At 46.5% G+C, this 13,122-nt stretch overlaps 1 pseudogene; it reads right to left on the bottom strand.

The window, feature by feature from the left end:
• Positions 1-4,305: 4,305 nt before the first annotated feature.
• The window catches only part of LOC132107386 (trace amine-associated receptor 4-like), a 17,932-nt pseudogene continuing 9,115 nt past the window's right edge, over positions 4,306-13,122 (bottom strand).

The raw sequence follows: 13,122 nt of genomic DNA, 5'->3' as shown, positions 1-13,122 counted from the left end.
GATTCTACAGCGTCTAACACTTCAGTTTCATCCATCGCACCCAAAGATAAACTGCAGTGCTTTACAAATATAGGACAGGCAGAGCTAAATAAACTTATCACTGTATCTAAACCAACAACATGTTTATTAGATCCTGTACCCACTAAATTACTAAAAAAGCTGTTACCTGTAGCCGAAGAACCGCTTCTCAATATCATTAACTCGTCGTTATCTTTAGGTCACGTCCCAAAACCATTCAAGCTGGCGGTTATCAAGCCTCTTATTAAGAAACCAAAACTAGATCCTAGTGTACTGGCAAATTATAGGCCTATTTCAAATCTTCCATTTATGTCTAAAATTTTAGAAAAAGTTGTGTCTGCTCAATTGAGCACCTTCCTGCATAAAAATGATCTGTATGAAGAATTTCAGTCAGGTTTTAGGCCCCACCATAGCACAGAAACTGCACTTGTTAAAATTACAAATGACCTGCTTCTTGCGTCAGATCAAGGCTGCATCTCATTTCTAGTCTTACTTGATCTTAGTGCTGCGTTCGACACCATAGATCATGACATACTCATAGATCGATTACAAAACTATACAGGTATTCAAGGGCAGGCTCTAAGATGGTTTAGATCCTACCTGTCCGATCGCTACCATTTTGTTTACTTAAATGGGGTGTCATCTCATTTATCATCAGTAAAATATGGAGTGCCACAAGGATCCGTCCTAGGTCCCCTTCTATTTTCAATATACATGTTGCCCCTTGGTAATATTATTAGAAAATACGGAATTAGCTTCCACTGTTATGCTGATGATACTCAGCTATATATTTCAACGAGACCAGATGAAACTTCACAATTATCTAAGCTAACAGAGTGTGTTAAAAATATAAAAGATTGGATGACAAATAATTTTCTCCAATTAAATTCGGATAAGACAGAGATATTAATTATTGGACCAAAAAACACCACACAGAATCTTGTAGATTACAATCTGCAACTAGACGGATGTACTGTTACTTCCTCTACAGTCAGAAATCTGGGTGTTATATTGGACAGCAATTTGTCTTTTGAAAGTAAGTAAATTGTAATGGACTTCTAGGTGGTTGTCCTGCTTCGTCAATAAACAAGCTACAGGTAGTCCAAAATGCAGCAGCTAGAGTCCTTACCAGGTCAAGAAAATATGATCATATTACCCCAATTTTACAGTCTCTGCACTGGCTACCTATTAAGTTCCGTATCAGTTACAAATTATCATTACTTACCTATAAGGCCCTAAATGGTTTAGCTCCTGCGTACCTAACTAGCCTTCTACCACGCTACAACCCATCACGCACCCTAAGGTCACAAAACGCTGGACTTTTGGTAGTTCCTAGGATAGCAAAGTCCACTAAAGGAGGTAGAGCTTTTTCACATTTGGCTCCCAAACTCTGGAATAGCCTTCCTGATAATGTTCGGGGTTCAGACACACTCTCTCTGTTTAAATCTAGATTAAAAACGCATCTCTTTCGCCAAGCATTCGAATAATGTATCTCTTAAATTGTGAGTGTAGTTGCATCTGCATTTTTATTCTTTAGCTTGGGTTAAACTAATTTTACTTTGTTGGATCAGCAGCTATGCTAATGATGTCTCTATTTTGTTTCTATGTTTTGCCACGGGATTTACATCCCGTGGTAACTAGGATTTACACAAGCTCCAGTCTGGATCCAGAACACCTGAGAAGAGATGATGCTGACCCTCAGAGGACCCCAGATGATGCTAACCTTGAATCAACAAACAGAACTAACAATTATTGCTACATGTGTGACTGCATCCTATAATTACTATTAATTAATAATATTGATAGTTCATCATCTAGCTGACTACGTCTTGTATTATTATTATTATTATTTTTATTTTTCTAAAATCCTGTCAAACGTGCACAAACTACTAGCTACTACTAAATATTGTAGAAACATAATTTTCTGTAAAGTTGCTTTGTAACGATTTGTATTGTAAAAAGCGCTATACAAATAAAATAAACTTGAGTTGACACTCGGTTGAGATCAAAAGAGGCAAGCAGAGTGTGGAAAGCATACAGAGGTTTATCTAGATGGATGTTGAAATCTCCAAGCATAACTAGGGGAGTACCATCCTCAGAAAGGTTTGAGAGCAACACATCTAATTCATCCAAAAAGTTACCCAGTGGTCCTGGGGGTCGATAGAGAACTACAAAATGTATTTTAAAAGGGTAGGTAACAGTAACTGACTGAGATTCAAAGGAGCTGTTGATACCCAAAGATGGTAAAGGATTAAATTTCCAATCATTAGAGATGAGCAGACCAGTACCTCTACCTCTTCCAGTCAAACGGGGGGAGTGGGAAAATGAGAAATTATTGGAGAGTGCTGCAGGTGTAGCAGTGTCCTCTGGTTTGATCCAGGTCTCTGTTAGGGCCATGAGATTAAGCTTTGAATGACTAATAATAGAAGTAATGAAATCGGCTTTGTTTACTGCAGACTGGCAATTCCAGAGATCAATAGAAAAAGAAAGTAGTGTATTAGCAGATATAGGCAAAGTGTGCAGGTTGTTAAGATTGCGCTGTCTACATTGTGTGATGTGTGGTTTGCGAGTGGTAGTGATAGTAGGGATCTGGAAACACAGTAAGATTTGGATATAAAAAAAAACAGAAACAGAAATGAAACAAGAAGGAAAAAGATTAATCAAAACAATACTTATATTCCCTGCCCGGTGGAGTCGCACGGTAGAGTCGATGGTCTTCACACGAGGAGGGCATAACTGGAGGGCTGCCGCGACCGCTGCAGCGGTCAATATTCAAAATAGAATATTCTTAAAGAGGACCTATTATGCAAAATTCACTTTCACATGTTGCTTGGACATAAATGTGTGTTGGTACAGTGTGTGTAAATAACCACCCTATAATGATAAAAATCCACCAACTATTTTTTTTTTATCCCCATAATTAAAAAGCAGTGTGTCCCAACTACCTGTTTTCAGCATTGCTGCTAATGTGACATCACATTAGCCGCAGACCTTGTGATGTTCTCATTTGGGTATTAGGCAAGAATCAGACGTGTATACTCAGTATGCTTTACTGTGACAACATATAGACAGTTCTTCCACAGACAGCCATCCCTCGCTGGCTTAGTGCTAACATAAAACGGACCTCCCACTGTGCATCAGTGTCGTAAAACATCACTGTCGTTAACTACATACTGCATATCCTAAACACTACAGACCTCACCCACAAAAGTTGACAGACACTGCCATTTATAAATAGAATTGCTCCCTTCACGTGCTGCCAGGATGATCGTGAATAGGAATTGCATATGAAAGCAATGTGAAGTCGACCGCTGGAATTAGTTGAGCTCATAATCACAAGAGGGGCTTATAAAGTTTGTAATAGCATGTGATGGCACCATGAGTTATTTTTTAATACGCCATACGCCATATTTTTAAACACATTACATCTGTTTAATTCATAATGTGACACATTTATTTTTTATGCACAGTACAATTTTAAACTGAGTGTGTTTTCTGTAAAGATAACAGGTTTGTACTAATAGTGGAGTATTTATTTGAAAAGGCTAACACCGGTATTGGTGAGTGCTTGAGCTCTTGAAGCTCCACCCTCTTCTCCGGAGCACCAGCTCATTTGCATTTGCAAGTGGAAGACACAAAAATGATGCGTTTTGGCTCATACCCTAAAAGTGGCAAATTTAACAAGCTATAAAAATTATCTGTAAAGTATTTTGAGTTAAAACTTCAGATACACACTCTTGGTACATCAGAGACTTATTTTACATATTGTGAAAATGGGCATAGGTCCCCTATAAAGTTTCACTTCAGGTAAAATCTCCACAGTTAAAATTAATTTCTTACCTCGGCTTAACTTTCTTTTCTTTGTGCTGCCACTCTCTCCCCCTCCAGGTTACTTTAAGGAGATAAAGTCTACACTTTCACGTTTTATATGGAATGGTAAGTGCAACTTACGGATCTTCATAATTGGGTTGACGCTAATTCTAAAGAACAGGTAGTTCTAGTCAGTTTATGTTGTTTTCTTATTAAAAAACACACAGATTGGAGTTTGCGCTGTGAACACACACACACACACACACACACACACAAAATGCTCCATCAAATTACTTATTATTCTTAAATGTTCTCTGCAAATAGTAATAGTCTTTTTAAGACTCATATCCTTAAGAAGCATTTGATGATAAATGGCCCCATTTTTTAAGAGCTTAGGGATTTTTGTTTGTTTGTTTGTTTGTTTGTTTGTTTGTTTTTATCTGTAACTGATAAAAAAATCCTTTCAGAGCCACTTCATTATCGAGCTTTTGGAGCTACACCATCCAACTACAAAGACCGTCAACACACACTCAACAGGTAGGCTACATATCTTTCTTAAAATGTCTATACATTTTAACTTTCAAATTTTACAGTAACTGGTTTTCTTTCAGTCATGTCTTTTTTCTCTTTTCAGTTTTCAAACAAAAGACATAAGTGTGACCAGGTTGGTTCAGTTGAGGATACTTCCCTTAATCATCTGGATCGTAATCAGGGAATTTAAACCAAACAAACTATGCAAAATAACTTTTGCATGTTTTCGTGCAACATAAAAGATTTTTACATACAGAGAGCTCATGATTGTCCCGGGAAGGAAGAATACAAGAACTGGACATATAATACTCCACTCTTTGTTAAAAAACACAACACAATTTCCTACACAATAACTCTGCAATACAAAAATCTCTATTACAACTGCATTTATGCCTGAAAACGTACTCGGTTACTAACGTAACCTCGGTTCCCTGAGATGAGGGAACGAGTACTGCGTAAGCTAGCTTACGCTATGGGAAAAGGTCCCCTTTTCTCGAGAATATGAAGCCAAAAATTATCCTTAATTTTTAAATAATGTAAAACGCAGTGCTGCAGCACAGCAGACCCAAACGAAGCGGCTCGCGCGCTTATTGGCTGTGCTGCGGCAACTGCAGCAACCTATGGTGAGGCGGCGGAGAGTAACGAACCATTGGACGTCAGAGCGCGCCAAAATAGGCGTGGCTGGAACTATATAAGCCACCGCTTCACCATAGGGATCAGGTTTTAAATCGCCTGAAGCGATCACCCGGTCCGAGCACATAGCACGGCAGGTTACGCAGTACTCGTTCCCTCATCTCAGGGAACCGAGGTTACGTTAGTAACCGAGTACGTTCCCTTTCGAGAGTACTCTCGTACTGCGTAAGCTAGCTTACGCTATGGGAACACAATGTAAAACGCCGTGCGTGCTCGGGAACTTCGAACTGTCACAGCCCGAGGCGAGAGCTCGGGGCTTTATAGCAGGAGAAATCCCAGTCCCAACAGCCAACCTTAGTGAGCTTTATATAGGGAACGAAAAAAGGGGGACGTGATAAGGCTTAGCACGTCTATATAGAAAGTACCCTGGCCTGCAGGGCAGGGACTTGCAGATTATAGAATCTAATAAATGTGGACGGAGAGGCCCAGCCTGCCGCCGCACAGATATCATCCAGTGGTATCCCGCAGGACCACGCCCATGACGAGGCCATACCTCGGGTGGAATGGGCTCTGATGCCGAACGGGCAGTGAAGGCCCTTAGATTTGTAAGCCAGCGAGATAGTGTCTACTATCCATCGCGATAGGCTTTGCTTCGTGGTGGCGAGACCTCGGGTGCGCCCACCAAAGCATATGAAGAGCTGGTCCGACCTCCTGAATAAGGCGGAGCGCGCAATATAGGTTTTAAGAGCCCTGACGGGGCAGATGAAGCTCGCGTTGCTTTCGTCGCTTTGCGAGGAAAGGGCTGACAGCGAGATGACCTGCGCTCTGAACGGTGTTGAGAGCACCTTGGGGACATAGCCGTGTCTTGGTCTGAGAATGACTCTGGAGTCATTAGGCCCAAACTCGAGACAGTCAGCGCTTACAGATAGCGCATGTAAATCCCCCACTCGCTTGACTGAGGCCAGAGCCAGTAGAAAAGCGGTTTTGAACGAAAGAAGCTTCATATCGACAGACTGAAGCGGTTCAAAAGGGGGGCCCTTTAAGGCCTCTAGGACCGTAGACAGGTCCCAGGAAGGGATTGAAGGGGGTCGGGGAGGGTTCATCCGACAAGCTCCCTTAAGGAAACGAATGACCAGTTCGTTTTATCCCAGTGATAGGCCGGCCACCGGAGCATGAGAAGCTGCAATGGCTGCCACATACACTTTGAGCGTAGACGGGGATCTGCCCGCATCTAAACGCTCCTGTAGGAAGGAGAGTATCTCCGTCACGTCACATAAGTGAGGGTCTAGGTTCCGTGTCCCGCACCAGGTGGAGAACACTGACCATTTCTGCGCGTATAGGCGCCTGGTTGAGGGCGCTCTGGCTTCCGTAATGGTCATTAACACTCCCTCAGGGAGGTTCCCGGGTACCCGTTGAGGGGCCATACATGAAGGGCCCAAAGTTCGGGGTGGGGATGCCAGAGCGCGCCCTTCAGCTGCGTGAGGAGATCTTTCCGCAGCGGTATTGGCCATGGGGCTGTACTGGACAGCTGCATCAGCTCGGAGAACCAAGGTTGGGTCGTCCAGAGTGGGGCTACTAGCAGCATAGCACATCTGCTCTTCCTGACCCGATCGATGACCTGCGGTAGCATCGCGACCGGTGGGAAGGCATAAAGCGGGCGTCTGGGCCAATCGAGGGCCAGCGCGTCCCTGCTCTTTGAAAAATATATTGGCAATGAGCGTTGTCTTCTGAGGCGAAGAGGTCGACCTCTGCCCTGCCGAAGATGCTCCACATCAACTGAACCGTCTGTGGGTGAAGAGACCACTCCCCAGGGGGAACATTCGCCCTGGAAAGCATGTCCGGGCCCCGGTTCAGGATGCCAGGTACATGCGCTGCCTTTAGCGAGCGCAGATTGTAATGTGCCCATGTCAGAAGACGCTCGGTCAGGGTGTGCAAGGTTTCTGACCTGACACCACCCTGGCGATTTATGTAGGCCACCACTGACATGCTGTCTGATCTGACCAGAACGTGGTGGCCCTTTAAAAATGGGAGGAAAGCTTTCAGGGATAGCTCGACCGCTATCATCTCCAGACAGTTTATGTGTAACAGTCGCTCCGGGCTCGACCAGAGGCCGGAGGCAGACCTGCCCTCGTACAGGGCGCCCCAACCGAGGTTGGATGCATCTGTCGAGACTACTTTCCATTTCGAGACAGCGCCCGTGCTTACGCCTAACTGATACCAGTTGGTTATTTTCCAAGGGGCCAGAGCTGTGATGCAGCCGTGGGTCACCCTGATGCGCGCGCGGCCGGAAATCCAGGCGCGCGCTGGAACACGGTCTCTCAGCCAGCGCTGTAGTGGGCGCATGCGCAGCAGGCCCAGTTTGAGAACCGCAGAGGCTGATGCCATCAGACCTAGCATTTCCTGAAATCGTTTGAGCGGGTAAAGAGACCCGGCTTTGAACGACACGGCTAAATGCTGAATAGTGAGAGCGCGCTGTGACGTCAGACGCGCTGTACATGTCACAGAGTCTATGTCTATCCCCAAAAAGGAAATCCTCTGGCTGGGAGACAGAGCGCTCTTGACAGTGTTGATCGTGAGACCCAGGCATTCTAAATGGCTGAGGATCCAGGATCTGTGTGTCGTCAGTAGTTCCTCGGAATGGGCTAAAACTAGCCAGTCGTCGAGGTAGTTCAATACTCGCACTCCCCGCATTCTCAGGGGTGCGAGAGCGGCATCCATGCACCGTGTAAACGTACGGGGCGCTACGGAGAGGCCGAATGGAAGAACCATGTACTGATAAGTCTGCCCCTCGAAGGCGAATCTCAAGAATGGCCTGTAATGGGGTGCTATTTGAATGTGAAAGTAAGCGTCTTTCAGATCCACTGAGAAAAACCAATCCCTCGGGCGAATTTGCGCGAGTATTTGTTTGGTAGTTAACATTTTGAACGATCGCGTCATAAGCGCTTTGTTCAAACGTCTGAGATCTAGGATGGGTCTGAGACCGCCATCCTTTTTTGGTACGAGGAAGTAGCGGCTGTAAAAGCCTGACTCGCGCTGCGCAGGGGGGACAGTTTCTATCGCCCCTTTTGCAAGAAGGTTTATCAGTTCGGCGCGAAGGACGTGTGTCATTTCGCTTTTCACTTTCACTCGGTCTGCGAGCGAACTGGAGCGAGTAACCTCGTTTTATTATATTCAAAACCCAATTTGATATGCCGGGGATGGCCTGCCATGCAGCGGCTCGTGCGGCTATGGGTTGAATGTGCTTCGGGCACTGGCCGCCTGTTATGAGGGGACCAGTAGCTAGAGTATGCTGTGCTTGTGACACTGTGGTGACAGCGCTTATTTGTAGGGTTGCGCACGGAGAAGTGGGCACGCGCGCTACATTTAGAGCACCTCCGGCGCGAGCGGGAAGGTGGGCATGAAAGGAGACCCGAGTGAGTCTTTGTGACACTTGGGGGAGTGTGTATACATGTTGGGGTGCGTACTGTGTAGTGGGCACACTGCCTACATAGAAAAAGCTCTTTTTGTGCTTTATTGAGGTCGCCGTGAAAACGGCGTTTGTGTGCAGGCATGCGTGCATTGTAACAGGCTCGTTTACTGCAGTATAGACATCTCCAACCGCCTTTAGTGAGGGGATTGGAGGAAGCATGTGAGGTTTCTTGTGTGGTGGTCCGGCCGCAGCGGGACTTAACCACGGTCTTTTCAGCCCGAAGGTCAGGAGGGCTTCGGAGGCTCGGGGTTCAGCACAATCCTGGGCCAAGGTCCCCGTCTCTCTGGCGGTTTGAGGCTCGTAGAGCGAGAGCGGTGCTGGGTTTTGGTCGCTGGGCGAGACTGTAAGTCTGGCTGCGATGGCTTCGAGGTCTGAGGGGGCGGCGCATTTCTACGGCGTCCCGCAGCAGAGCTAGAGCGTTTCGGCAGGAAGTGTCTCATTGCCTGTGACGTTTTCTGAGCCTCAGTGAAGCGTTCAGCGAAACCCTTAACCGACTGGCCAAAGAGGCCGGAAGGCGAGATAGGAGAATCGAGAAAGGCGGATTTGTCGGCGTCTTTCATCTCCGTGAGCGTGAGCCAGAGGTGTCGCTCTAAAACAGCGAGGCTTGCCATGCTTCGGCCGATCGCTTGTGCTGTGGTCTTTGTCGCACGCAGGGCTAGATCAGTAGCGCTGCGGAGATCTTTAAAGTCATAGGTATCTGGGGCAGACTCGTCCAGGTTACGGAGAAGTCTGGCCTGAAAAACCTGCAGCACAGCCATGGTGTGTAGAGCCGAAGCAGCTTGACCAGAGGAGGTGTAAGCTCGGCCAGCGAGAGCTGAGGTGGTGCGGCACGGCTTGGATGGATGCACAGGCTTCGACCGCCATCCAGCGGCTGAGGGCGGGCAGAGGTGTGCAGCAATAGCCTCCTCGAGAGGGGGGAGGCTCTCGTAACCGTGGTCTCGGGCGCCGTCGACAGAGGAGAGCGCTGACGAGACAGAAGTCTTCAAGCGTGCGGAGAATGGGGCTTTCCACGACTTCGTGAGTTCATTGTGAACTTTCGGGAAGAAGGGGGCGTTTCTTTGCGGAGGGGCCGAAGGGCGCCCCTGCAGGAACCATTCATCCAGCCTGCTTTTAGCGGGCTCGTCTGGAGGAGACCAGTCGAGCTCAAGGTCGCTGACAGCCCTTGTAAGCACGCGAGTAAGCTCCGCGGCGATATCGGCGCGTTGTCCGGTGCAGCTGGGTGCTGTAGAGGGGGGGGGGGTCCGCAATGGAGCCCGACCATTCCTCACTACTGGACGCTGCGAGAGAAAGGCTGTCGTGTCTGTCCTCTTCCGCCTCAGGCGCTCCGAAGGAGAAGGGGGCGCTGGTGAGCAGGGACTGGCGCTGCTCGTCCACGAAGAGGACAGGCGAAGGAGAGAGAGCGGGCGAGGCATGCGGGGAGTGTTCCGGCGTGAGCTCGCGTGTAGCAGTATGCTCAGGCATTCTCTGATCGCGGCGTTTCTTACGCGGCACTTGAGAGAGAAGAGGCGGAGCGGGTGGAGCATCGGGGCTGGTTTGAGCTAATCGAGCCCGCAGGGTCGATATAGCCATGTCGTCGCACTCAGGGCAGCCGCCCTTGAAGAGTGCGCTCTCAGCATGCTCGCGGCCCAGGCAGGAGACACAGATGATGTGGCGGTCCTCGCTGGGCAGAGGGCCTCGGCAGGAAGCGCAGGCCCGAGGCATTTGAAACAACGCCTCGAATTCTGGAGGAAAAAAGTGTGATGCAGCGGCAAACACACTAGCTTTGAAAAGGATATAGTCACGCCAGATGGCGCAGCAGGAAGCGAGTGCTGAAGGCGGCGTCGAGATGAAGCACGAGCCGGCGTCCTCAGATCTGCGTTGCAGTGCTATCCCGCTGAGAGGCTTTTCGACGGCGTGTAGAGGCTTCTCCGGAGAAGACAGCGAAGTGCAGGTGAGATCGCTGAAGGAGATGAAATCTGATCCCTATGGTGAAGCGGTGGCTTATATAGTTCCAGCCACGCCTATTTTGGCGCGCTCTGACGTCCAATGGGCGCGAAGCGCCCCCATTGGTTCGTTACTCTCCGCCGCCTCACCATAGGTTGCTGCAGTTGCCGCAGCACAGCCAATAAGCGTGCGAGCCGCTTCGCTTGGGTCTGCTGTGCTGCAGCACTGCGTTTTACATTATTTAAAAATTAAGGATAATTTTTGGCTTCATATTCTCGAGAAAAGGGGACCTTTTCCCATAGCGTAAGCTAGCTTACGCAGTACGAGAGTACTCTCGAAAGGGAACGCAATAGAGAAACTGTACACAAATGAAAACAGCCATATGAAGATAGTAAAAACAGTCACAGTGTTGTTTGTGACCCTCATTTTGTACCTCAGAGGGTCACAAATGGCCCAGTACCTGTCAACAGATATTAAACTTAAATGCAGTAAAGAGGACATAGAGAAGGTCATGTCTAAACTAGTATGAACTTTACACAAGAAATCTCCCAGATACCAGCAGCCTTCAACAGATCGCACCATGCTGTATACGGCATGACCAAAGAGCCCAGCAGACAGTCACTGGCAGCCAGAGAACGAACGATCAGATGAGTTGGAGACTGAAGCTGTTTGAAGTGAGAGACTGAGATGATGATCAGCAGGTTCCCAAAAAATGCTGTGAGGATCATCAGCACAAAAAAAGCATACATTGCCACTTTAACAACAGTAAGACGATGCAATTTTGGACAGGAGTTTGGCCGGAGTGGATAGCAGAGAGACATATTCTCAGCAGGGGCGGACTGGCCATCTGGAGCACCGGGACTTTTCCCGGTGGGCCGCTAGCCAATGTGGGCTGGCCCACCCGGTACACAAATATATATATATATATATGAAGTGAAGTGAAGTGAAGTGAAGTGACATTCAGCCAAGTATGGTGACCCATACTCAGAATTTGTGCTCTGCATTTAACCCATCCGAAATGCACACACACAGAGCAGTGAACACACACACATACTGTGAGTACACACCCGGAGCAGTGGGCAACCATTTATGCTGCGGCGCCCGGGGAGCAGTTGGGGGTTCGATGCCTTGCTCAAGGGCACCTAAGTCGTGGTATTGAGGGTGGAGCGAGAACTATATATATATATATATATATATATATATTTTTTTTTTTTTTTTTTTTTTTATTGACGGAAATCATAATATTACATCTCTTTTCTACGCAAATGGATGAGTGAGTCGATCGTGCAGCCAACAAGCGCGTTTTCGTCTAATTTAGAGAGAGACAGATTCATCTGGTACAGCGAATTTCTCTGAGCAGCAGGCCACTGTATACGTTCACTTAAAACATAACCGACTGTGTTTACGAGAATACTTGCAGAGACAATTATTTTGAAATAATTGTGTGTGTATTTATTCATTCAGAAGTTAGGATACCCAAAAGATGAATTAATTCTTTGTACGCGCATTGTCTGAAATGCTGCTCACAGCGCGTGCTTTGAACGAGTGCGCGCAAGCTTCGAACGCGTGCAAATTGTTTAAAAAAGTTGAATCAGCAAGATTTAGAAACAAGTGAAAACGATCAACTACGATACATTTCACCCCTCCAAGCGAGTGAACAACGCGAATTTTAAATCATTATTCACGATAGCCCGTCGGGAAGAGCAGTGATACATTTTGGAGCCCGACTGCAAAACACAATAGCCCCTGGACGTCGGGCTAGCGATTTTGCGAGCCCTGCACCTCAGATCTATCCAGTTTGTGAACGACTGGTTTCCACAATGTTTTCGTTAAACAAAATAAATGATTATTTTAAAAGATTTACTCAAGAGAATAATCTGTTCACGAATCGGATCATGAACTTATATTACCGCATATTCATGCATCTGTTAATTTTGAATGCAAAGTGTGAGTTCTAGGAGAATGTTTGTCTCGTGATGAACATGTATCGCTCACTAGGAGTCGCTAAATGAACAGCTGCAGCACGCAGGTTATCTTTTTTTTTTTTTTCAATGGAGGATCAGTTGCCCTATTGGTTAAAATCACCAAACAGTATACTTAAATATCAAATAAATAAATTACATCAAAACAGGGGCGTTTGCGTTTTGATGTGGTGGGCTGCTGTGGGCCAGAAAGTCCAGGGCCACTTTTTGGTCCCAGTCCGCCCCTGATTCTCAGTTTGAGTCACATTTGAAGTCATCATCTGCAGAGGTGGAAAGTAACGAATTACATTTACTCGCGTTACTGTAATTGAGTAGCTTTTTTGTGTACTTCTACTTTTTTAAGTATTTTTTTTAATCTGTAATTTTACTTTTACTTAAGTATATTTTGTTTGAAGTATTGTACTTCGCTACATTTTAAAACACATTAATTACTGAGTAAAAAAAAAAATCGCTCCCTGGAAGGTATGGCAAACTGGCGCTAAAATCACAAGAAAGATGCAGACGGACAAAACAGGCGTTAGTGGTGCAGACACCGCTGAAAACGAAACCCAGTCATATTCTGAAGTTGAACTCAAGGAAATGAAGTGAACCCCTGGCCATATGTATGCTCTATTATGCTGTGTATGCTGTGCTTGCCTAGGAAGACCAAACTAGCAGCTTATAAAATCTCGACAAGACATCAACCCCACGTAAGCATATAGAGGTGAGCTAAATAATTGCGTCATTGCATTGGTGGTTAAAATGGTGCTTTGACAT

Source organism: Carassius carassius, chromosome 27, assembly GCF_963082965.1.
Source record: "Carassius carassius chromosome 27, fCarCar2.1, whole genome shotgun sequence".
In the NCBI taxonomy this organism is placed as follows: domain Eukaryota; kingdom Metazoa; phylum Chordata; class Actinopteri; order Cypriniformes; family Cyprinidae; genus Carassius; species Carassius carassius.
This window is presented reverse-complemented; position numbering and strand designations above follow the sequence as displayed.